Here is a 24,291-nt window from a genome sequence, read left to right as displayed (position 1 = left end):
TCTGATGCCCTCTTCTCCTGGCCTCAATCTTTCCCAGCATCAGGGACTTTTCCACTGAGTCAGCTATTCCCATCTGATGTCCAGAATACTGGAGTTTCAGATTCAGCATCAGTCCTTCCAAGGAGTATTCAGGATTGATTTCCCTAAAGACTGACTGGTTTGATCTCCTCTGTCCAAGGGACTATTAGGAGTCTTCTCCAGCACCACAATTTGAAAGCATCAGTTCTTTAGTGCTCTGCCTTTATAGTCCTGATCTCACAACCATACGTGACCACTGGAAAGACCATAGCCTTGACTGTACAGACCTTTGTCGGCAGAGTAATGTCTCTGCTTTTCAACACACTGTCTAGGTTTGTCATAGCTTTCCTGCCAAGAGGTAAATGTCTTTCTGATTTCATGGCTGCAGTCACCATCCACAGTGATTTTAGAGCCCAAGAACAGGAAATCTGTCACTACTTCCCATCTTTTCCCCTTCTATTTGCCGTGAAGTAATGAGGCCAAATGTCATGATCTTAGTTTTTTTAATATTTAGTTTTAAGCTGACTCTTTCACTCTCCTTTTTCACCCTCAGCAAGAGGCTCTTTAGTTCCTCTTTGCTTTCTGCCATTACAGTGGTATCATCCACAGGATAAGGTAATATACAACAATGAAAATAATTGTGGAAGAAGGCCTATAGTATATTTTTCTTCAGTTCCTTAATCTTTTCTGTATCATCTGATTATTCTTCAATGTGCATATATTATTTTCATAATTCTAAAAAAGGGGAAATGGTTTTTAATGAAAATCTTGTCTTTTGGCATCTTCCTTTCCTGTACTTTCCCCTGTTTTTTGGTTCTTCCTAGAGGTGCTCAGCAGCCATCACTGTCCTCCAAACACCTCTCTTTGCCCCTTCCCTGAACAAGGCAGCCCCTATTGCCCCAACCTCATCACAGGCCTTTCCCACCTTTACAATCTCATCAGCCTGAGTCCCATTTCCATTGGACCTATTGACTAGTTGGGTGCTTTTTAATTAACTTTTTTTTCCACTTGAACACATTAATAGCCAGCTTTTAAGGATGATCATACTTCTCAAACTGTGGCGCTGGACAAGACTCTTGAGAGTCCCTTGGACACCAAGGAGATCAAAGCAGTCAATCCTAAAGGAAATCAATCCTGAATATTCATTGGAAGGACTGATGCTGAAGTTGAAGCTCCAATACTTTGGCCACTTGATGTGAAGAACCAATTCATTGGAAAAGACTCTGATGCTGGGGAAGACCGAGGGCAGGAGGAGAAGGGGGAAACAGAGGATGAGATGGTTGGATGGCATCACTGACTCAATGGACATGAGTTTGAGCACACTCTGGGAGATAGTGAAGGACAGGGAAGCCTGGCATGCTGCAGTCCATGGAGTCACAAAGAGTTGGACACAACTTAGCTACTGAATAACAACATCTTCTTAGGATCACCATTAGGATTAAAGAAAGTGGCAGATATTAACCACTCAAATTGTGATGCTTATTGCCCTCATGACTCAATACCAGTAGTAGCATTTTTTAAAAAGCACTAATATTAATAGCAGTCCTCCCAAATGCATATATGTGTATTTAAACAAAATTTAGGTCGAAAGAGCTTTTAAGCAAAAGGACAGACCCATGAAAAAGTTACTTGAACCAGAGCCAATGGTAAAGAGTGTTAAGTTCAGAAAGTGAGATTCAAAGACATGAAAGGATTGCACTCAATCCTCCACCTACTGAATGGCAGAACAGACACAAAAGCCCAATCCTTGGGGCTCCTGGGAATGTGTGGTGCTCTCCACATTTGAGCATCGCCCTCAGTGCTCAGTGCTTGGATGATGTAATAGTCCAGTTATTAGCTTAGAAGAAATCCCTTCTTTAGTTTTCTACTTTGCTATTTATCTCTGTTGGACAATCCCACAGCTCTGAGGACATTTGACCACCCACTACCCAAGAACAACTTCCTTTAGCCTTTGGCTGGTAGCACATACAAATTGCTAATCCTTTCTTAAACCTCTAGGAGAACCTCTAATTCTCATGAGACTCATATTTCCTCCAAAGAACTCATTACATAAAGGGCCATATTCTCTGTGGGGCGCTTTCCTAACTGTTTCTCACAAACAGTTCAATGTGAAAAATTATAACCAGTCCTAATTTCACCCTCTTAGTTGCCTCTGTCTATCCTTTGGCCTTAATTTTAAGGTAAGATCACCACTGGGTTTTTTCCAACCTTTTGTAGCAAGATCAAGAGGGAAGGGGTGAGTTTAGCTGGACACTGAGAGGAAGGTTCCAATAACACCCACATAAAGAGGTAATATGGGCAAGCCAAAGCAAACAAAGGGATTTAAAACCAGCTGGAATGTAGCCGGGAAAGAAACTAACACCCTAGGCTTTCCATGAACTTCTCTACCATGTCCTAAGCCAGAGGATACTTCATGATCAGAAAGTATTGGAAACCGGGTTTCAAATTCACTAGAAAGATGATATAAGAAATGCTTAACAGGGAAGGTTTTACTTAGATTAATTGATTAATTAATGACCACATTTCAACAACTCAGGCTTACTTTGTGGATGTAAATGTATGAGTAATACACAAAACCACAACCTCAGGAGCAAAAAAAAGACCTTAGGTTGAAAGCTCTACTTTCAAAATTATCCCAATTTTCCTCTAAGCAACTAGGGAGATGAAAATAAAGAAATCAACAGAAAAACTCATAAATCTGAGACTCTGGAAGGAGAGGGTCACTATTCTTTTGAAAGGATAGCTGCTTTCCCTGGGTCTGGTGGGAATTTCTTCCTGTGACGTGCTGGGAAGTGAATCTGGAGTAGAAAGATCGTTTTCAACTTGTGGCTGGACTCATCCACCTCTTCTGCTGACTCACTGACACATTACCACTGCCTTTAACCATGAGAGTTCCATATACCAAGCTGCCTTGGAATAGAATTATGCTTCTGATGGACCTACAGCCTTCAAAAAGCTCTCCAACCAGGGACTCAGTTAACTCCCAAATTTTATTGACTCAGAGCCTGGGGAAAAAAAAAACAACAGAAAACATACAGAATTATCAAGGTTCTTGGTCAATCATCTGGCTATGAGTTAGCAATTTCTTTCCTCTAAAATTCTAACTTTCTCCTCATTATGGGTTGAATAGTTAATGTATGCTAGTGCCTTAGTCTGTCAGTCGTGTCTGACTCTTTGCACCCCCATGAACTGTAGCCTACCAGGCTCCTCTGTCCATGGGATTTCCCAGGCAAGAATACTGGAGTGGGTTGCCATTTCCTTCTTCAAGGGATCCTCCCAACCCAAGGATTGAACTCAGGTCTTTCATTGCAGTCAGATTCTTTACCATCTGAGCCACCAGGGAAACCCTGGGTTGAATGGTGCCCTCTTGCCTTCCCTTCTCCCCTAAATTCATATGTTGAAGTTCTAACTGCAAGTATGTTAAGATGTGACCTTATTTGGAAATAGGGTTGTTGCAGGAGCAGTTAGTGAGGTTAAGATGAGGGCATGCTGGAGCAGGGTGGGCCTCTAATCCAATATGTTATGCTGTGTTTATTCGCTCAGTCATATCCAAACTTTTTGCAACCCCGTGAACTGCAGTTCGCCAGGCTCCTCTGTCCATGGGGTTTCTCCTGGAAAGAGTGCTGGAGTGGGTTGCTATGCCCTCCTCCAGGGGATCCTCCCAACCCAGGGATTGAAGCCAGGTCTCCCACATTGCAGGCAGATCCTTTACTCTCTGAGCCACCAGGGAAGCCCAATCCAATATGACTGGTGCCCTTACAAAAAGGCGAAATGGAGACAGAGACACTCACAGAGGGAAGATGAGGCACATGAGAAGAGGATAGCCATCTGACAACAGATTAGAGCAATGCATCTCCACACCAAGGAATACCAGTGATTGCTGCAAACAACAGAAGCTGGAAGTGGCTAAGAGGATTCTCAGTGACAGATTTAAGAGAGAATCCGGCCCTGCTCACACCTTGATATCAGGCTTCTAGCCTCTAGAACTGTAAGACAATCACCTGCTGCTGTTTGCAGCTACCTGGTTTGTAGTACTTTGTTTCACTGGGCTCAGGAAACTAGTAGTGTTCTATAATCAAAATTTGTTAAATGATTAGTTAAAGAATTGCAAAGTAGCTCACTGGAAAAAGCACTGTTACCCACTTTAGAGTCCTTCACTGTCTCAATTTCTGGGAGGAATTCCAACAAAGTATCACCAAATCTTCTTAAATAACTACTAACTTTAGCTTTTATTCTTATTTAAAGCCTCCTTATTTACAGCTGGACTTCCCTGGTGGCTCAAATGGTAAAGAATCTGCCGGCAATGCAGAAGATGATGGTTCGATCCCTGGGTCAAGAAGATCTCCTGGAGGAGAAAATGGCAACCCACTCTAGTATTCTTGCCTGGAGAATCACATGGACAGAGGAGCCTGGCGGACTACAGTCCATGGGGTCCCAAAGAGTTGGACATGACTGAGCAACTAACACTTGTTTCCAGCAGTAAAGTTAAATAAAAATAGGGCAAAACTGAAATACCGTACTTATACATAAATAATGCTTACCAAATAGGTCTGTGTACATAAATATTTCCATATATTAGGCCACTTCCTTATAAACAACTCCTGAAATTAGAATAAATCTGACAAACTGTATGGAATACAAGGAACTTTTACATATATTGAACCAAATAAATTCCCCACGACAGTGCAGGAAGTCCTATTATCTCCTTTACATGACTGAGACTCAGTTTAAGATTTTGTTGTTCAGTCGTCCAGTCGTGTCCAACTCTTTGCAGCCCCATGGACGCCGGGCGTCCCTGTCCCAAGCTAGGATGTGACCTGATTCAATAACTGATCACGTCCTTTCTCTCTAACTGCACAGTACTAGCTTCTTAGTTCACTCTGCATTCCTTTCAGAGGCGTTGGAAGTGGTAATGTGTACGGTGGAAGTAATTTTAGCCTGGAGAATACCAAGGAAGTGAAGTGATAAGAGCTAGCTCAAGATGCCGACCAAAAGTTCTAATTTAAACTGCTTATGCATGCATGCATGCATACTAAGTTGCTTCAGTTGTGTCCAACTCTTTGTGACCCTACAGACTGTAGCCCACCAGGCTCCTCTGTCCATGTGATTCTCCAGGTTAGAATACTGGAGTGGGTTGCCATGCCCTCCTGCAGAGGATCTTCTCCACCCAGTGATCCAACATGAGTCTCTTATGTCTCCTGCATTGGCAGGAGGGTTCTTGACCGCCGGTGGTGGGAAGCCACCTGGGAAGCCCCACACTGTTTCATATCTTTGATCAATTAAAACTAAGAAACAGGTACCTTATAATAAATTCTCTGTTGGAGAAAATTGCTTTAAATCAACATTAAGCTGAGTTGCATGCATTTGAATGGAAAATAAAGACTTTAACTTAGGATGGTTAAGCAAAGGACAGCCTCTGTCAGGACAATTTTTTTTTTTTTTTATGGGGACAAGCTTATGGAACCCTGAACTCATCTGAGTGAGGCTGACTCAAGCTTCCCAGCTTGTCAAAACTATTAGGATTTATGGAAGTTGCTTTTATTCCAGAAGGACTTCTGTTTAATCAGTTGTGGGAGAATCCATTACACATGAATACCGTGGCCTCATGATTCTTGTTTCCTTGTGAAAGTGTGTTTCCTGCACCGACTCATCCAGTAATTTACTACACGGGGTTTCCATCTGTCTAGATCAAATGTGAAAAAGAATTGCCTACATCACATATTCAATGCAGTGCAATGAAAATGCATATGGCAATATAGCAAGGACATGCCACAGACTTTATGTCAGGTATATAGGGGGAAATACAGCTTTCTCTTATTTTAAAATTGATCTAATCTCCCATACCAATTAAAGGTAACTCCTTTCTTCCTGTTTAACTATTTTTTTCAGGTTAACTCTCTTTTCAGTAAGTTTTCTGCCTTTTTAGAATATCTCCTCTTCCCATCTCTCCTCTCCAGTTTCTGAAAGTATAAGGGAACTCATGTGATTTTAACCATCAAAGGCAAGAGGGCTTACATTCCTCACTTGTACTAATCGGTTTTTTATTGGGGCTTCCCTGGTGGCTCAGAGAATCTGCCTATAATGTGGGAGACCTGGGTTCAATCCCCAGGTCAGGAAGATACCCTGGAGAAGGGAATAGCTACCCACTTCAGTATTCTTGCCTGGAGAATTCCAAGGACTGAGGAGCCTGGCGGGTTACAGTCCACGGCGTCACAGTCAGACCCAACTGAGCAACTGACACCTTCACTTCACACATGCCTCTTCTTGGTATACGTGGGTTGGTGATGCAGCTGGACATGGTTTGGCCCCTGGGCATTTTATGATGATGTCTACCGAAATGTGGCCAGTCACTCCTAGCCCCATGGAGCATCATGTGGACACCCACTGCTGAAGCCAGTGGACACAGTCATTGGTTTGTCCTCAAAAAGTCCCCACACAGTGCTGCTTCTGTCTCCTGAGTCCAGTCTGCTGTCCTTTCACTGCCTTCTGCGCTGTGGAATAAGGCGCAGGATCTCTGGTTTATTTCTCCAGACACTGTTCTCCACTGTGTTTCTTCCCTTCTCTCACCATGTCAGATGTGGCTCAAGCCAAAAAGCAAGGCTTTGCATAACGACCTGCACAAATAATCCAGACACTTCAGGATTCCCTCATACCTATCCAGATGGCTTTATGGACTTCCCATAAGACTCAAACCCCAAAGAAAGGATAAGTTTACTGGCATCTGACCAATCTACCCTACTTTCTCCTCTCTTCAAATATTTCATACTTTCATCAGTTCTGACACACAAGTTATTTCATGTTTTAACGTTGCTTTTGTGTATCTTCACAGATACATCCAAGAACTTCTCTGAGACAAACACCCAAGAATAAGCCAGGTCACAGAGCATAACAACAATGAACATGCCACTTCACAGATCCATAGAAGAACATAACAGTGTTAACCACTACCTATCCTGACCAACACTTTGCATGCATATTTCTAATGTCTGTGTTTTGATAGCATTAACATGGCATCTCACTGCTGCTTTAATTTAATTTCTCTGATTATCGCATTTGAGAACTCTGTGAACTTGTTAGCCATTCAGATTTCCGTCTCTACATTGCCTTTACATAGTCCCAACCCATTTCTTCCCTGAGTTTCTTATTGGTTTTTGTTTATACTGATGTTTTTCTATGAATACTTTTGTCTATTAGATTTACAAGATTTAGCTTTCACAATGATGTCTTTAATTCATGCTGAATTGCCTCTGTATACATACAGTGAAAATTTATGAGTGTAAAATTTTCCAATGCCGCTAAAGTAATCTGTTCTTTAATTCTCTTGCCACTTTATCTGTCAGTTGTGTAAGTCCCCCATATACACAGTTTGTGGAGAAGGCAATGGCACTCCACTGCAGTACTCTTGCCTGGAAAATCCCATGGATGGAGGAGCCTGGTGGGCTGCGGTCCATGGGGTCACTAAGAGTCAGCCACAACTGAGCGACTTCACTTTCCCTTTTCACTTTCATGCACTGGAGAAGGAAATGGCAACCCACTCCAGGGTTCTTGCCTGGAGAATCCCAGGGACGGGGGAGCCCGGTGGGCTGCCGTCTACAGGGTTGTACAGAGTCGGATACGACTGAAGCGACTTAGCAGCAGCAGCAGCATACACAGTTAGATTTCTGATTGATCTGATTGATTTCCACTGATCTATTTGTCTGTTCCATAACCAATTATGTGCCTTTTATTTTGTATTTTTTTCAGTTATGTTCTTTTTATTTTTTTTTCTGTTTCATTTATTTTTATTAGTTGGAGGCTAATTACTTCACAACATTTCAGTGGGTTTTGTCATACATTGACATGAATCAGCCATGGAGTTACATGTGAGTTACATTCTTTTTAAACCATGTAACTGTCAACTGCCTTAATATCTAATATAGTAAAATTTGCCTTTTCTCTTCTTTCTCACTTATGACTTAGCTATTCATGGGCCATCATTTTTCCAAATAAATTTTAGAAGAGTTTTTCAAGTTCTTCAGAATACATAGATGGAATTTTGACTGAAACTGTATTGTGTTTATAGATTCATTAGAGGAAAATTAACTTCTTTACCACATTGAATTGGCCTATTCATTTATTCAAAACTTTTCATATGTCTTTAATAGAGCTTTAAATATTTCTCCACAAAGAAATATTTTTTCTTAGGTTGATTCCTAGGAATTTATTCACTTTGAGTGATATTATAAATAGCATCTTATTTCAATTGTATTTTCTACTTGATAGTTGCTGGTATAGGAAAAATATTTGGTCTTGTACCCAAAATTTTCCTAAATTCTCTTTATAATCTAAGTTTTCTGTTAACTCTGTTGGAATTTCTATGGATGTGATTATTTCACCACCAAACTGACACTACATAACACTCACTATTAGCACTATGTTGCCTGGCACATAGTAGGCAGAGAAGAATACAGCATATTCTCCCTTTATCCCTCACCCCATAAACTCAAACTTATTCATTAATAGTGAGAAATGTTTTAATTAAAATTAAAAAAGCTAGTTGCCACATTGTGAAAAATTCTCTACAATTCTTTTTCTGTTCTGTTACTTGACTTAAGTTTTCTTTTATCTTTTTTGTTTTCAGATTTTGAATTATTAGAATTTATTTACTCTATTTCTATAACTTTTGTGCTTACCCTTAGTGCTTCCACATGCATAGTTTGACTTAAAATTTAAACAATTCATCCCTCTTCTTCCTGAATAATAAAAGATCTTAAGAATTTGTCATTCCAACCACATTCTATTTTACACAATATTATTGTTTAGCATTTTATTTCCACTTGTATTTTACCTTCAAAGTAATCAGTATTACTTTTGTCATTGTACAGAGTTAGTGATTATTTAGATACACTAATATTTACCAATTTCTTCTTGTCACATTGCTTCTTGATTCTCATTCTTTTGTTCTACTGTTTTAATTCATTTAAAGTATTTTCTTGGGTAATTTTTTCAATGAAAATGAATAGTAAATTCTTTCAAGATTATTGTTAAATGTCTTCCTTTTACCTTTGCCCCTAAATCATAATTTAGTTGGGTGTACTAGATTGTCAATTCAGATTTCTTTAAAAAATACTTTTCCTCTGTCCTTCTGCCACTGAGAAGTTTGTTGCCAATCTAACTTAATTATCTACCTTTGCAGATAACACTTTTTCTTCACTCTTAGTTTTTCAGGTTTCGTTTTATGTTCTGTCTTTAGTGTTGTGCAGTTTAATGATGATGAGCCCAAGTGTAGATTCATTTACTTGTTTATTTAGTCTTCCTTGGATCTCACTTAACCACAAATTTTAAGTTGAGCTGATTAATAATCAGGTCTATGGATGTCTAATTGAAACACTGATACATGAAGAGCTAACCTAATGAATGTACTATCAAGTCATTCCAGTCTAGACTATTGTTCATTTGGACTTCATTAGCTTTCCACAGTGCAAAATTATATGAATTATAATTATATGAATTATATGCTGAACACACACTTTTGGATTTTATCAAGGTTCAACAGTATCCATACATATAATGTTTTTGTATTGTCTATAAATCATAGTTGAAACAATATATTACAAAACTAAGATGTTAACAGTTCCAAGTTTCTCTGCCTCAGCCCTCATATATTAATCATTCTTTCCTTCCATCTTGGATCTGAGAAACAGAAGAATCTTTTTCCCTTTCCAAGGTTCACCCACCCTTTCTTCCACTATCTCTGACACTTGGCTGAGTAATTACACCTTCACTCCCAGCTCACTGAAGTCTTTTCCACTCCACCCACTCTTTCTTTGCAGGTAAAGAAAATTCAAGTTTCACATTTTCTTAAAAAATAAATAAATAAACAAACTTTCCCTTATTCTTTCCTGTCCCTTAAGCTAATAACCTCTCTTTGTCATCCTCAGAGCCAAACTTCGCAAAGGAGGGAGAGCTCTCTTATTATACAAGCCCCTCTCCTCTCCCCAGCCCATCCCACTTACCCATATACATCAATTTCATCCTGGCTCTGCTGCAATTAAGCTCCTTCTAGCACCTTCTAGCACTCACTGAAACCTCTCCAGGCAAAATTACTAATGCCTTCCTGACCTCTAAAAACCAAAGGAGTGTTTCCATAAACCAGTCCTATTTGGATGCTCTGACTCTGGACATCTTTGACTGACTTGTTTTTATTGACTTCAGGATTAGCACTGTCTCAGGATTCTCCCTCTGACTTTTCAGATTGCTCCTCCCTGGATTACTTTTTGAACTGCACCATTATTCCTCTGCTCCCCTTCAAGTGGAGGAGAACCATGGGATCTTTATCCCTGGTTCTCTTCTTATACCCATTGCCAAGTCTTCTGTTAGTCCTTACAAAGCGAATACTCTGGAATCTCTCTAACTCTTGCCTCTACCCTGAGTGCCGGGCCTAATTTCCAATAGCATACTTGACATCTTCAGCTGACTGCCCGACAGCATCTCAAACTCATGGTGTCCAAAATACAAGTCCTCTTCTTTTTCTTGCAAACTTTCTCTTTCTCTTATATTCCCTATATAAGTGCCATTGTCATTCACTGTTTGAATTTAAAGTGGACTAATTCTCTACTCCAGTGTTGTCCAACAGAACTTTCTGTGATGATGGGAATCTCCTGTGTCTATTCTGTCCAAGATGGTAGTACTAACCACTTGTGGCTACAGAGAACATGAAACATGTCTAGTAGGACTGAAGAAATGGATTTCTATTGCATTTAATGTTAATTAACTTAAATTTAAATAGCCACATTGTTGTTCAGTCACTAAGTCATGTCCAATTCTTTGTGACCCCATGGACTGCAGCATGCCAGGCTTCCCTGTCCTTCACTGTCTCCAGGAGTTTACTCAAACTCATGTCCATTGAGTCAGTGATACCATCCAATCATCTCTTCCTCTGTTGCCTGCTTCTTCTCCTGCCCTCAATCTTTCCCAGCATCAGGGTCTTTTCCAGTGAGTCATCTCTTCACATCAGGTGGCCAAAGGATTGGAGCTTCAGCTTCAGCATCAGTCCTTTGAACAAATATGGCAGGGTTTATTTCCTTTAGGATTGACTAGTTTGATCTCCTTGCAGTCGAAGGAGACTTCTTCTCCAGCACCATAATTCAAAAGCATCAATTCTTCATTGCTCATTTTGCTCAACTCTCACATCCATATATGACTACTGGAACAACCATAGCTTTGACTAGATGGACCTTTACTGGCAGAGTAATGTCTCTGCTTTGTAATATGCTATATAGGTTGGTCATAGCCTTTCTTCCAAGGAGCAAGCATCGTTTAATTTCATGGCTGCAGTCACCATCTGCAGTGATTTTGGAGTCATGTCACTGTTAAGCCACATGTGGTTGTCCTACAGGAAAGCACAACTGTAGTCCTTCATATCACCTAAATCACTTTTGCCATCAGATCCCATAGATTCTATCCCCTAAATTTACCTTGAAAAGATGCTCCTCAAAGCAATCCCCCTTTCCTATCTTCAGCTCTACCATTTGAAAACTCCAACATGATTATGTCTTTTTCCTGTCCCGAATATTTTAATTAACCTCACATTTTATTATTTCATATAAGATGGTGTCTGAACTTTTAGTCATAGCCTATAAAGACTTCCTTGGTCTGGCTGCAAAAACACTCTCACCACCACCACTTTCCCATCACCTCTGTGACAAGAATGCTCAACTCTGTTCTTTACCTACATGCCCAGTAGTACTTTCAAGCTCATTTATACTCTGAATGTCTACCTAGTGTATACCTTCTCTCTTCTCTCAGTTTCATGAATTTTCACTCAGGCTAAAGGGACGGGTTTTTGAGGGGTTTCCCAGGTGGCCCTAGTGGTAAAGAATTCGCCTGCCAATGCAGGAGACATAAGAGACACAGGTTCAATCCCTGGGTTGGGAGGATCCCCTGGAGGAGAGCATGGAAACCACTCCAGTATTCTTGCCTGGAGAATCTCATGGACTGAGGAGCCTGGAAGGCTACAGTCCATGGGGTCACAAGGGTCAGACACAACTGAAGTGACTTAGCACACTCAAAGGGACCAGATCAAATGCCAATTCCTTCCTGTGTTTCCTTGTGTATCTCTTTCATTTTCCTCCGGAATAAGGACAATGGTCTATGGAACATTATCACTCTGATATGTGAAAGAGTAAATGAATGAATGAATGAATAGTAAAATTCTAAACAATTCCTTCTGTAATTAAAGGCCAAAAGTGTATCACCTAAAAAACTGGAGTGCTCCCTTTTTTAAAAGTTATCTGAAATTATAAACCTAGTTTTTCTTATCTCTATAAGTCAGCTATTCTCATATGTATGAAAACAGAGCTTTCTTTATTTTTTCCTAACTGAATTTAGGCAAATCACATTACATCTCTAGATTTATCACTTATTATCTCTATAACACAATCCCTTTAAGTTCCAACTTTCTTACCTGAAAAATGGGGATGACTCTGTGGAAGCAGGAAATGGTGGAAAAGAGAAAGAAAGAAAGGTGAGAGGAAGGAAGGGAGTAAGCATGCAGTAAATTTTCAAGTGGAGACACTTTCCCAGGCCTCCCCAAGAATCACGGGAATACATAGATGCCAATGATACTACTCATTTAGAGAGAGTCTAAGAAGCATTCCATTGTTTAATTCGGTCTGTGAAGAAAGGTGAGTTATAGGTCAATTCCCAGACAACCCTGTGCGTTTGAGCGGAGCTATTCTGAGGCATGTCTGAAAGTCAGCTCCCCTTTCTTGTGCCTGACTACACTCCTAAATGGATGGTTCTAATTCTGAATCTGGTCTGCAGACCTTAATTATAAATTCATTTCCTTGCAATAGCTGATAGGATTTTCATGAGGATTCAATGAGATCTTAATGTGCTAATCCATCAGTGCCTTACCCACAAAAGGGCTCAAATGTGATAGTTAAGATTATCATTTATGGGATTCAATGATTCTACATGCTCAGAAACTGCAACAATTTTGGGGGGAGAGAGGGAGCATGCAACATGCAGGATCTTAGTTCCCTGACCAGGGTTCAAATCTGTACTTCCTACAGTGGAAGCAGAGTCTTAACCACGGAACCACGAGGGAAGTCCTCTGAAACTCAAAATTTATAATTTTGCATGCCAAATCATAAATTCCTTCTGCTTAAGTGCTGAGAAGTCAGACTGGAAAGGAACTAGTAGCTAATGTATATGTGCAGCACTTACCAAGGTTGTATTTCTGATTGTGTGATTATTTGATTCATATCAGTCTCGTTCACTAGACTGTAATCTCCGATTGCAACTGAGCCTCTTCAGTTTTGGGTTGCCCTGGATTCTTAGCACTTAACCAGGTGCCTGGCTCATGGGAAGCACTAGATAAATATTTGCTGAAATAAATTGTCTGCTTATTTGAAAACATTCCAGATACTAAGTTAGGAATTAGGGAGATAAAATGTCTCAGAGAATGACCTCTGCCATCAATGAACTCTAATCTAGTTAACAAGTCCCTAAATGAAACCAGTGATTATAATGGAACAAAGTATGAGAATCATTCATATGGAGTGTTGTGGAAACATGTAACAGGGACATCTAACCAGTCAGGAGACAGGGAGAGTTAGGAAAAGTTTTCCAAAGGAGGTGAGGTTGAGATATTCTCATAATAGTCAAGAAACACAGAAATGAGAAAGTTAGAGGAAAGGCAAGTTTTTCTTTTTAATTGGAGAAGGATCTATAAGAAAACAGTGGCAAGAAACAAGATGGAGAAGTAGGGAGAAATTGGAACATGGATTGTGAACCATGTTAAGAACTTTGAATTTAATTACAAAGGCAATCTAGAGATGCTGGGATTTGAAACAGAAAGACATGGCAACTTGAAAAGTTTGGAGTGCACCAGATCTCTAAAGTGTCTTCCAGTTGCAGAAGTCTGTGATTCAAGCATTTTGATTGCTAAATTTAATACTAAAATACAATAACTGTATATATTGGGTTGGCCAAAAGTTCGTTTGGATTTTCCTGTAATATCTTATGAAGTGAAAGAACTTTTGGGCCAACCCAATATTGGCATAAACCTCTGTAACAAGCAGACCCCAAATGTACTAATAGCAGAGGTTCATTACATGCTCAGATAGCAGGCAAGGGCAGGTCCTTTTGATTACCTTGTGGAGGAAAGAAAGGATAAGTTTCTAACCATCATGCTAGGCTAACAAACCTCTGCCATGTTCAGTGTATGACTTCCAAGCTCACTCTGGTCTTCATGTCATTATTTCATCCTTTATGAATGAGTTATGGCATGAGAAGCACCCTATGAAAGTCACTGAGTCGTACGACCCCATGAACCATACAGTTCATGGAATTCTCCAGGCCAGAAAACTGGAGTGGGTAGCTGTTCCCTTCTCCAGGGGATCTTCCCAACCCAGGGATCAAACCAGGGTCTCCTGCATTGCAGGCGGATTCTTTACCAACTGAGCTACCAGGGAAGACCCTGTAGGAAGAAGCTTTGTTGCAGATCTGCAACTGACATAGATCACTTCCATCCAGTCGGACTCATTGGTTAGAACCAAGTCACATGGCTACTGTAACTGCAAAGAAGGCTGGGAATTGTAGTCTAGCTCTTTGCTAAGGCAATCTCTACCACACTATTCTAGGTTAGAATTTGGGGTATATTTGCGTTCTCTTTCCCTAAATAGTTCTGTTTTCTATTTTAATCATCTTAGAGTTTGTGAATTTCATTGTAAGTTGTCTAAGAATGCAGAGTAAAAATTATAAATAAAGCAAAAATCATATAATTGCTGAAATGTCAACAACAAGAGTGTATAATGTTTTATAGTTCATAAAGGCCTTTCACACTCTTTAGTTTGTGTTTTTAAAGAAAGCCTTTGATATAAGCAGGAAACTGTTGTAACCATCATATTTAAAATATAAGTATTATTCAGAGAGGTAAATGACTTACCTGAGGTTGTCCAACTTCACTCATTCTAACAGTTATTTACATGCAGGAAGTGTTTAGCTATCCTTGAACTCCATCTAAAAATATTAAAGTATTTTTTTCAAATATTTTTAAGAACTATCAAAAATAAAGGACATGTTCATCCAGAGCTCATATTGAGGTCTACCCTGAGATACTTCGATTCACATAACTCAGCAATGCTTACCTCAACCACATAGGCAGAAATGGCAAAGAAACAAAGCTACTGGTAATGATATTGCAAAGACTCCATCTGTGAGCTAGGTATTAATATCTTCCTGCCAGAGAAAAATGTTTGTGAAAGAGACAGAGAGGGGACTTCCTTGGTGGCTTGGTGGTTAAGAATCTGCCTTGCAGTGGAGGGGACATGGATTTGATCCCTGATCAGGCAACTGAGATCCCATATGCTGCGGAGCAACTAAGCCTATGAACTGCAACTACTGAAGCTCACGCACTCTGGAGTCTGTGTTTCACAACTAGAAATTCCACATGCCACCAGGAAAGATCCTGTGTGCCACAAGTAAGACCCAATGCAGTCAAATAAATTCAATAAACAAATTTTTTTTTTTTAAAAGAGAGAGACAAAGAGAGAAGGCTCATGAAGCAGAGACCCTGGCACTCACTTTGTTAAAGGGTTTAGATGGTGTGTATTAGCTTCCTAGGGATGTCATAACAAAGTACCACAAAAAGAATGGTTTAAAAAACAGATTTACTGTCCCACAGTTCTGGAGGCTAGAAGTTGAAGGTCAAGGTGTCAGCAAGGCCACACTCCCTCCACAGGTGCTAGAGAAGGATCTGTTCAAGCCGCTCTCCCAGCTTCTGCTAGTTCCTTGGCTTATGGCAGCATAACTTCAATTTTCACATAACTATGAGACCATAAATTCTCATTTGTTCACCTTTGGCTTGGATTTAGTCAAGGAGACAAAGGCCTACATATTAAGAAATTGACAACCTACAAGAAAATTGAAGAGAGCTTTCCTATGCCCAAGAAGGAGTTGGAAAATGAAGCAATAGAAAAAAACCAACCTAAAATTCCCAAAGCTCAGGCCATGCAAGGTTTGCCCTTGAGAACATTTTACCAGCATTTGGCCTGCTTCGCCACCAAGCCTCCCCTGGAAAGTGAACAGTGTGTCAATCTCCCACATCTGTGTAAGTTTCCCACTTGTCTCCACTGAGCAACATTCTTCCCATGAGGTCATGTACAGCTCCTATCCTTATTCCAAATGACTTTTCAATCCTTTTGGCACCTAACTGGTATGTATTTAAACTATGAGCCCATGAAAAGTAAACCAAACACAAGATATGGTACAAAGACCTCAGCTATTCTACAGAAAAACACTTTCCCGGTTCTTCTTTCTTCCCTTTTTCCAGTCCAACCCAACTTTCCCACCCAACCCTTTTCTAACAAACCCCCTCCAAAAAAAGAAGGATTGAGAGTAAAACATTTTCACTATTCACCAGGCCCTGGGAAAGCACTGCCTCCTTTAAAGCTCACGCCCCAGCACCTGGCACACAGAACACTGCTGCTGTTTCATTTTTCTGACCGCCTTAATCATCCTTGCCAGGCAAACATCTGTGGATTGCAAGACACAATTAGAGGAGATGGAGAGTGCATGTTAAAGAAGGAGGAAGAGGAGAAAAAAGGGGAAGGATGGGGGAAAGAAAAAGAAAAAAAGAAACAATAATCTTTTTCAGAGAAAAACACCATCTTCAGAGGAAATATCTGATAGGACTTGTACCTTAAACTTCCACCCACTCACTCACCACTCCAGGATTCTTTCCCCCAAATTTAACCCAAGATGGAATCACCTCTAGTCCAGATTGAGGCAAGTTTGGCCGCTTTAGAGGTTGTGTGGTGAAAATTTAGTAACAATCTGCTTTTCTCTGCAAATTGCTAAGGCAATAGTGTTCCTTGGCCAATTCAAAATTCAAGTGATGCCCAAATAAACTGCAGCACATTCTTGTCTAGGGCTTTCATCCAACAGCCAGAGCAAGGTGCTGCCAGAGCTGCTGGTCCTGCCCGAGCCTCCTGCTGAAAACAGCCCTACCGTGAGACTGGCGTTCTGGGGCTGTTTCTTCTACAAAGGCGTGGGAGTTGGAGTGAAAAATGGTACGCTTATAGGATGAAAGGAAGAGGACAAAGACAAGAAGTTAAGGTAATTATACAGAATGGTGCTACCATGGATGTGGTTATGATAGAGGCCAAATGGAGCATCAGTTTTTATAGGATTATCACACCTAGATGTGATCAGGGTGAATTCAGTGTTAATCTGCAAAGATCTTCCTTGTGATTTTTATTTCAATTCACTTTCTAGTCCCTCTCTTTTGTTGAACAATACCACAAATAAATTGTATTAGCCCCCAAACCAGGGTGGGCTTCCCAGATGGTGCTAGTGGTAAAGAATCTGCCTGCCAATGCAGGAGACAAGAGATGTGGCTTTGATCCCTGGGTAGGGAAGATGCCCTAGAGGAGGGCATGGCAACCCACTCCAGTATTCTTGCCTAGAGAATCCCATGGACAGAGAAGCCTGGCAGGCTACAGTCCATAGGGTCACAGAGTTGGACACACCTGAGCACCTGAACATGCACACCCCAAACCAGGGTATGATAAACTTCTCTCTCAGCTTCCATAGTCTATCACAAGTCTTGTCAATGAGAGCTCCTAGAAAGATATCTTTCAGACACATCTGTTTTTCTGCACAGACACTGCCATTAGTATAGCTCAAGTCCTCACCATCTTCTTTGCCTGGATTAATGGCAATGGACCCTTATCTCTCCCTCTCTCCCACATATACTCTTGTCTTTTCAATCGACCCTAAAACCAGGATGATCTTTCTTAAATGCAAACACAAACATGTCACTCCACTGCTTAAAACTCCTCATGGCTCCCTGCTGCTTTTATATTAAAGTTCAAGCTTTCATCATGATTTTCAACACCCTGTTTTTATGGTTTCTGCCCAAGTCTCTAGCTTCTCCTTTTTCCCCCAAAGTACTATGTTCCATCCATACCAAACTCTTTGTGGTTCCTCTAATGCACCCTCTTTTCCCCCATGTGACCCTCCAGAAGAGTCTGGCAGCTTGAGATCTTCCCATGCTCCTCTCTTGTTCCTCCTCCCCCACTTCTCTTCCTTTTCATCATCTGCTAATTTCTACTTACCCTACAATCTTCAACTGTGATTTCACTTCATCTGTAAAAGCTTATTTGCTCCTGTGCCTTGCAAATCTGAGTTAGCTGCTCTTCCCATAAGCTTTCTCAGGACCATCACTTTCTCCTTCAATAAAGTGTGATAACCTATAAGTGCTTGGTCATTCTTCTCTCTTCTATTCTCTCCAACTGCTCATGAGAATGTTTTAATTTCTTTTAGAAACAGAGAAAATAAACTTATAGATCAGAAAATATTTTAAAACATAATATTTGTCTTTGTTGTTGTTGTTTAGTTGCTAAGTCATGTCAGACACTTTTGCAACCCCATGGACTATAGCTCTTCAGGCTCTTCTGTCCATGGGATTTCCCAGGCAACAATACTGGAGCGGGGTTGCTATTTACCTCTCCAGGGGATCTTCCTGACCCAGGGATCAAATCCACATCTCCTGTATTGGTAGATGGATTCTTTACCACTGAGCCACCAGGGAAGCCCTAATATTAACCTTTGTGTGCTAGATGTGTATGCATGCTAAGACACCTCATACCAACATAAAACATAATTCTCAATCTTTTTTTGGAGGAAGGAGATAAATTAAATCAATAGTGCCAAATGCCCATGAAAATAATATCTGTCCTGCTAAGTGGCTGGATAAATATATGCACACAGAGAACAAGACTAAAGAATTGAAATCATCTCACCATCTTGGAACCTTGATGAAGCCCTTTGTTCTGGTGAGAAAGCTGAACAGTATGGAAGATTCGAGGATTGCTTCTGTGCCTCTGACCTACATGATCAGCAAACTGATGTTTCTCTCACCCTTTTTAAAATACTTTTTAAAGGTACTGTAGACAATCCATCAAAGGAAACTAAAATATGTTGCCCCCAAATATGCTTCTTCAGTGCAAAACTTCTGTTTTCAAAATCTGAAAAGTACTTGGCAAGAATAAAATACACCTAAGGACAACCTTAAAAACAAAGCTAGCAAGGACTTCCCTGGTGGCACAGTGGATAAGAATCCACCTGTCAATGCAGTTCGATCCCTGGTCCCGGGAGATTCCACTTTCCATGGGGCAACTAAGCCCATGTGCCACAACTACTGAACTCACATGCCTAGGGTCTGTGCCCCGAAACAAGAGAAGCCATCTCAATGAGAAGCCTGCACACTTCATCCAAGTAGTCCTCACTCACTGCAACTAGAGAAAGCACACCCAAAGCAATAAAGACCCAATGCAACCAAAATTGTGGCTCAGTTGGTAAAGAATCTGCCTGCAATGCAGGAGACCTAGGTTCAATCCCTGGATTGGGAAAATCCCCTGGAGAAGGAAAAGACTTCCCACTCCAGTATTCTGGCCTGGAGAATTCCATGGACAGTCCATGGGATCGCAAAGAGTCAGACACTACTGAGTGACTTTCACTTCCACTTCCAAAAATTAAAAATAAAAACAAAATAAATTCACAGAAAATATGGGGAAAGTTGTTCTGACTCCCTCTTGACCGTTTCAGGCAAATGAGAATTTCCTAAAGAACATTAAGAGCAGGCAGAGCAATCCACACAAAAGATGGCTCCAATACAAGACAGTTTACACAGGTCACAGTTTTCCAATCCAGTGCTTTTTCTGGATTATGGTGGAAGAGATGATGTAGATATGCAGCCATATGATTTACTATCTATCTGCCTTCAGCAAAACTCAGGAACGAAATTTTGCTATATGGAGTGCTAGGCCCAGGAGCTTTAAAGCTTAGGGCATACTTAATTTTTTCTTTTTCTTTTTCTTTTTAGTTTTTAACTGAAATTCTTTCCCTTTCATGACCTCATCCTTTGTCTTTAGTAAACTATTCCCTTAACATGCCCAGAAGTAGGAGTTGACATGAACACATATTTCTCTATCGCCAATTCTTACTTCACTCACCCTATAATATTGCTGACATGGGAAGGGGGCCTTGTTGCCAGGGTAACCAGGAGGGCATAAGGTCAGCCTCAGTTGGATCTTCTAACTGATCAAATTCCAACTATGCTGTTGACTCATCTCAAATTTATAGACGTAAGATGGTAAAACATTTCATAATTCTTCTGACTTACATGTTTTGACTGTATCTTCATAAGTTCCTGCTGACCTGTCTTTTCTCCTGAATTCACTAATTTAATTCACTTACTTCTACTAACTAGAGATGATACTCAAAGTATTTGGAACAGACATGATGTGAAAAATACATCAGAATGGATGCATTCACCAAATCAGAATGTATACCAGCTGTAAACTGGAAGTAAACCAGAGCATACTAGCCACCAACTAGTTTAGTCTGTGGCTACCTTGATACCTTTCCTTCCTGCTATCAAATAGACTTCTCCCCCGACTGGTTATTGCATACTTAATGTCCTAATTGCCTATCACCTTATACAACTAAATAATAATTAGATTTTGATGTGAAATTATCTATGCCTTTCATGTCAACTCATAGTTACCAAGATTTGTTTTTAATTATTTTAGATATCCCCTTCCTAGGAAGAAAGACACTGTGTTAGAAGGTGGAGAAGAATATTAAAGACTGTATGTAGGAAGGAAAAATGGGATCTCAGAAAGTACAAAGTTGCTTCCTAGTTGAGGTAGAAGTGGTCCCACATGATGGTCAGCAGTATTGTTCCTGGAATGCTTCTGGTCCTTCCCCTTCCTAGTATATGGAATGATTGTACCTCCCATTATGCTTGGGCAGGGCTAAATAACTAGTTCTAATAGAAGAGTTGTGGGCAGAAGTGATGTATGTCACTTCCAGGAAGAATGTTGCATTATTGCTGAGACCCCCCAAGAGCAACTAGCAACCTTCCACATTCTAGCTGCTGTTCCAGCTTTGATCCCAGAGCGAGGGTAACTTGAATCAGAGACCTTCAGCTGACTCACAGTGAAAATGAAGTATGAGTAAAAAATAAACTTTGTAGTCTTAGGCCATTGAAATTTTTGGCTTTGTTTGTTACTGAAACATACTCTAACCTATCCTGACTGATATATATATAGAGAGACAGAGACTTCTGGCTAGTGTCTCCTCATTCTGAGACACCTAATTCAATAATTTTTAGGATCCATAAACTCCCTTATGTTGTAAACAAAATTTAGGAAGCTGGAGAAGAAGGCCCAAAGTGCTCATTACATTCTCCAAAACGTGTGTGTGTGTATTGTTTAAAAAATATTTCCCTACATCAAGATCAGAAACTTATTAAAGGGAAAATGAGAAGAGTGTTACATTTCAGCTGAGCATGGTACTTTACTGGTTGGGAAGTTTCAGATAGGTAAACAATCTCAGTTCAGTTGCTCAATCATGTCTGTCTTTTTGTGACCCCATGGACTGCAGCACCCCAGGCTTCCCTGTCCATCACAAACTTCCAGAGCTTGCTCAAACTCATGTCCATCGAGTCAGTGATGCCATCCAACCATCTCACCCTCTGGCATCCCCTTCTCTTCCTGTCTTAAATCTTTCCCAGCATCAGGGTCTTTTCCAATGAGTCAGTTCTTCTCATCAGGTGGCCAAAGTATTGGAGTTTCAGCTTCACCATCAGTCCTTCCAATGAATATTCAGGACTGATTTCCTTTAGGATGGACTGGTTTGATCTCCCTGCAGTCCAAGGGACTCTCAAGAGTCTTCTCCAACATCACAGTTCAAAAGCATCAATTCTTTGGCACTCAGCTTTCTGTATAGCCCAATTCTCACATCCATACATGACCACTAGAAAAACTATAGCTTTGACTAGATGGACCTTTCCATGAAATGATGGGACTGGATGTCATGATCTTAGTTTTCTGAATGTTGTTTTAAGGCAACTTTTTCACTCTCCTCTTTCACTTTCATCAAGAGGCTCTTTAGTTCTTATTCGTTTTCAATCTCAGTGGAATCTAAGTTTCATAAACAAAGCAGTGAACTTTTATATATGAGTCATGATGTGTATGAATTGGCAAAGAAATTAAGAAGGCATTTAAATGATTCTTTCAATATTTAAACTTTGAATGAAAATGAAAAATGATCATGAAATTTACTAATTCTTCAGTATAGTATAAGAAAGTGTATATAAATAATAGCTAATTAAAGTAGTATTAATGTTTATGGCTATCCTGCCTTTCATTTTTTAATGATATTTCACATTTCAGAAAAATTGAACCTTAAAATATTTGTGTGCTAAAGCAAATCTTTTTCTTGGGATGAAGGCAGCAATTTAATTCTGACAGAAATTGGTTTGAGAAGAGTAAACTATTTAAATCACTGACTCCAAAAAGTAATTGTTGGTTGTTTTCTAGGAGAGCTGACACAGAGGAGAAAAGCCTAAGTGTTGAAAATAAAAATGTATTTGGGACTCCTCAAAAAAAAAAAAAAAGGATTATAAACTTATTCTCCTATGTTATCTTCTAGGAGTTTATAGATTGTGAAAGTGTTTTTAGATGCAATTATGATCAAACTCAGATAAATATTATTCAGTTCTCAAAGTTTCTGTGTGAAATTGTATGAAGCTGGAAAATCTGTGGCTCTTCTAGAACCACAACTTTTCTCCTCAAAAGGATCCAGTACTTGAAGTCAGGAGCATATAACTCCATGAGTTCACACACTTAACTACCTGGCCATTACCCTGAAGAGAACTGGGCAACCTGGGCAACAACCTCTTCAGACCATGCATGTGGGGCAATATCTAAAACACCCTCTGAAGCTAACTGGAAAATACAGAATACTCTGTCATAGCACATGAAGTGTCCCACACTTCCATCACAGAAGGGCAAAGGATGTAAACTTTAAACATGCTTTCTCCTGTTTTCAAACATATAAGGGAGTCATTGCATAAATGGAGAAAGCTTTCATCTGGGGAAGTTTATTAAAATGTAAATGTTCAGAGATCCATCTAGAAGAAATAGAATCAGTAAGTTATAAAATGTGCAAATATTACTTCATTCTAAGATTAGATACTAAAATTTGCACTCTGTAAATGTACATCCAGGCTGATACTTGGACTGACTGGGTCACAAGCAGTCAGTCAATCAGAATGCAGAAATCTCCTGACCACTTGAAATCTGACAAAGACAGAATTGTTTGCTTACATAACTAAGCTGTAGAATATTTTGTATTCTGTAGGCAACAGATACCAGATGAAAATTTGAATTTATTCTTGATTGTGTGTATTTAGTCGCTCAGTCGTGTCCAACTCTTTGCGACCCCATAGACTGTAGCCCTCCAGGCTCTTTGGTCCATGGGGATTCTCCAGGCAAGAACACTGGACTGGCTTTGCCATGCCCTCCTCCAGGGGATCTTCCCAACCCAGGGATCAAACCCAGGTATACTGCTTTGCAGGAGGATTCTTTACGGACTAGGATTCTTTACTGAGCCACTAGAGAAGCCCTGTGTATGACTGGAGACTGCTGATAACACCATTATAAATATTACAAAAATGTCTCACAGCAAAAGAGGGTTAGAACAGAATAAAATAGATGGAGAGAAATTCCAAAATCCTTACTTCCTTCAGAATAAAAGCCAAGATCTTCACAATGGCCTACACCTCCGCTGCCGGCTGGCCCACTTTACCCCTCTGAGCTCATCTCCCCTGCCTCTTTGCTCCAGGCACTGACCTTACCGCTCCTCAAATATGCCAAGCATGATCCTGCCTCAGGGCCTTTGCAGTGAGTGCTCCTGCTGTCTGCAAGCCTCTTCATCAAGATGTATACAGGGTTACTCCCTCATCTCCTTCAAGTCTTTGTTCTAAAGTCACCTTCTCAAGGAGGGCCACCCTAAGAATATAAACCCCGTAATGGACCCCTCTCACTGTTTATTGTCTATCTCCCTCTGCTAGAGCCAAGGTCAAGGATAGGGACTTTTTCCAGTTGGTTCATAGATTATTCCTAGTACAGGGCCTGATGCATAGAAACGCTAGATGATTATTTGTTGAATGATAGAAAAAGAAAATTTAATTTAACCATACAAAGAGAACAAAGTGAATAATTCTGGAAACATTCAAGAAATATTGACGTGATTTAATAACTTTTTCAAGTGACCAAAAAATTAAATACATCTGATGGACACTTCAACAGGAGAAAGCTGCTGTTCCAAATTGACATATCAGAGAACTTCAGAAAGAGATGGTATATATGGAGAAGGGTTAGCCCATTGGCTACTGAATATATTGAACTTAATCTGACTTAAAAATAATTGTAT

This window comes from Odocoileus virginianus, chromosome 29 (assembly GCF_023699985.2).
Source record: "Odocoileus virginianus isolate 20LAN1187 ecotype Illinois chromosome 29, Ovbor_1.2, whole genome shotgun sequence".
Lineage (NCBI taxonomy): Eukaryota > Metazoa > Chordata > Mammalia > Artiodactyla > Cervidae > Odocoileus > Odocoileus virginianus.
Note: the sequence above shows the minus strand (reverse complement) of the source record.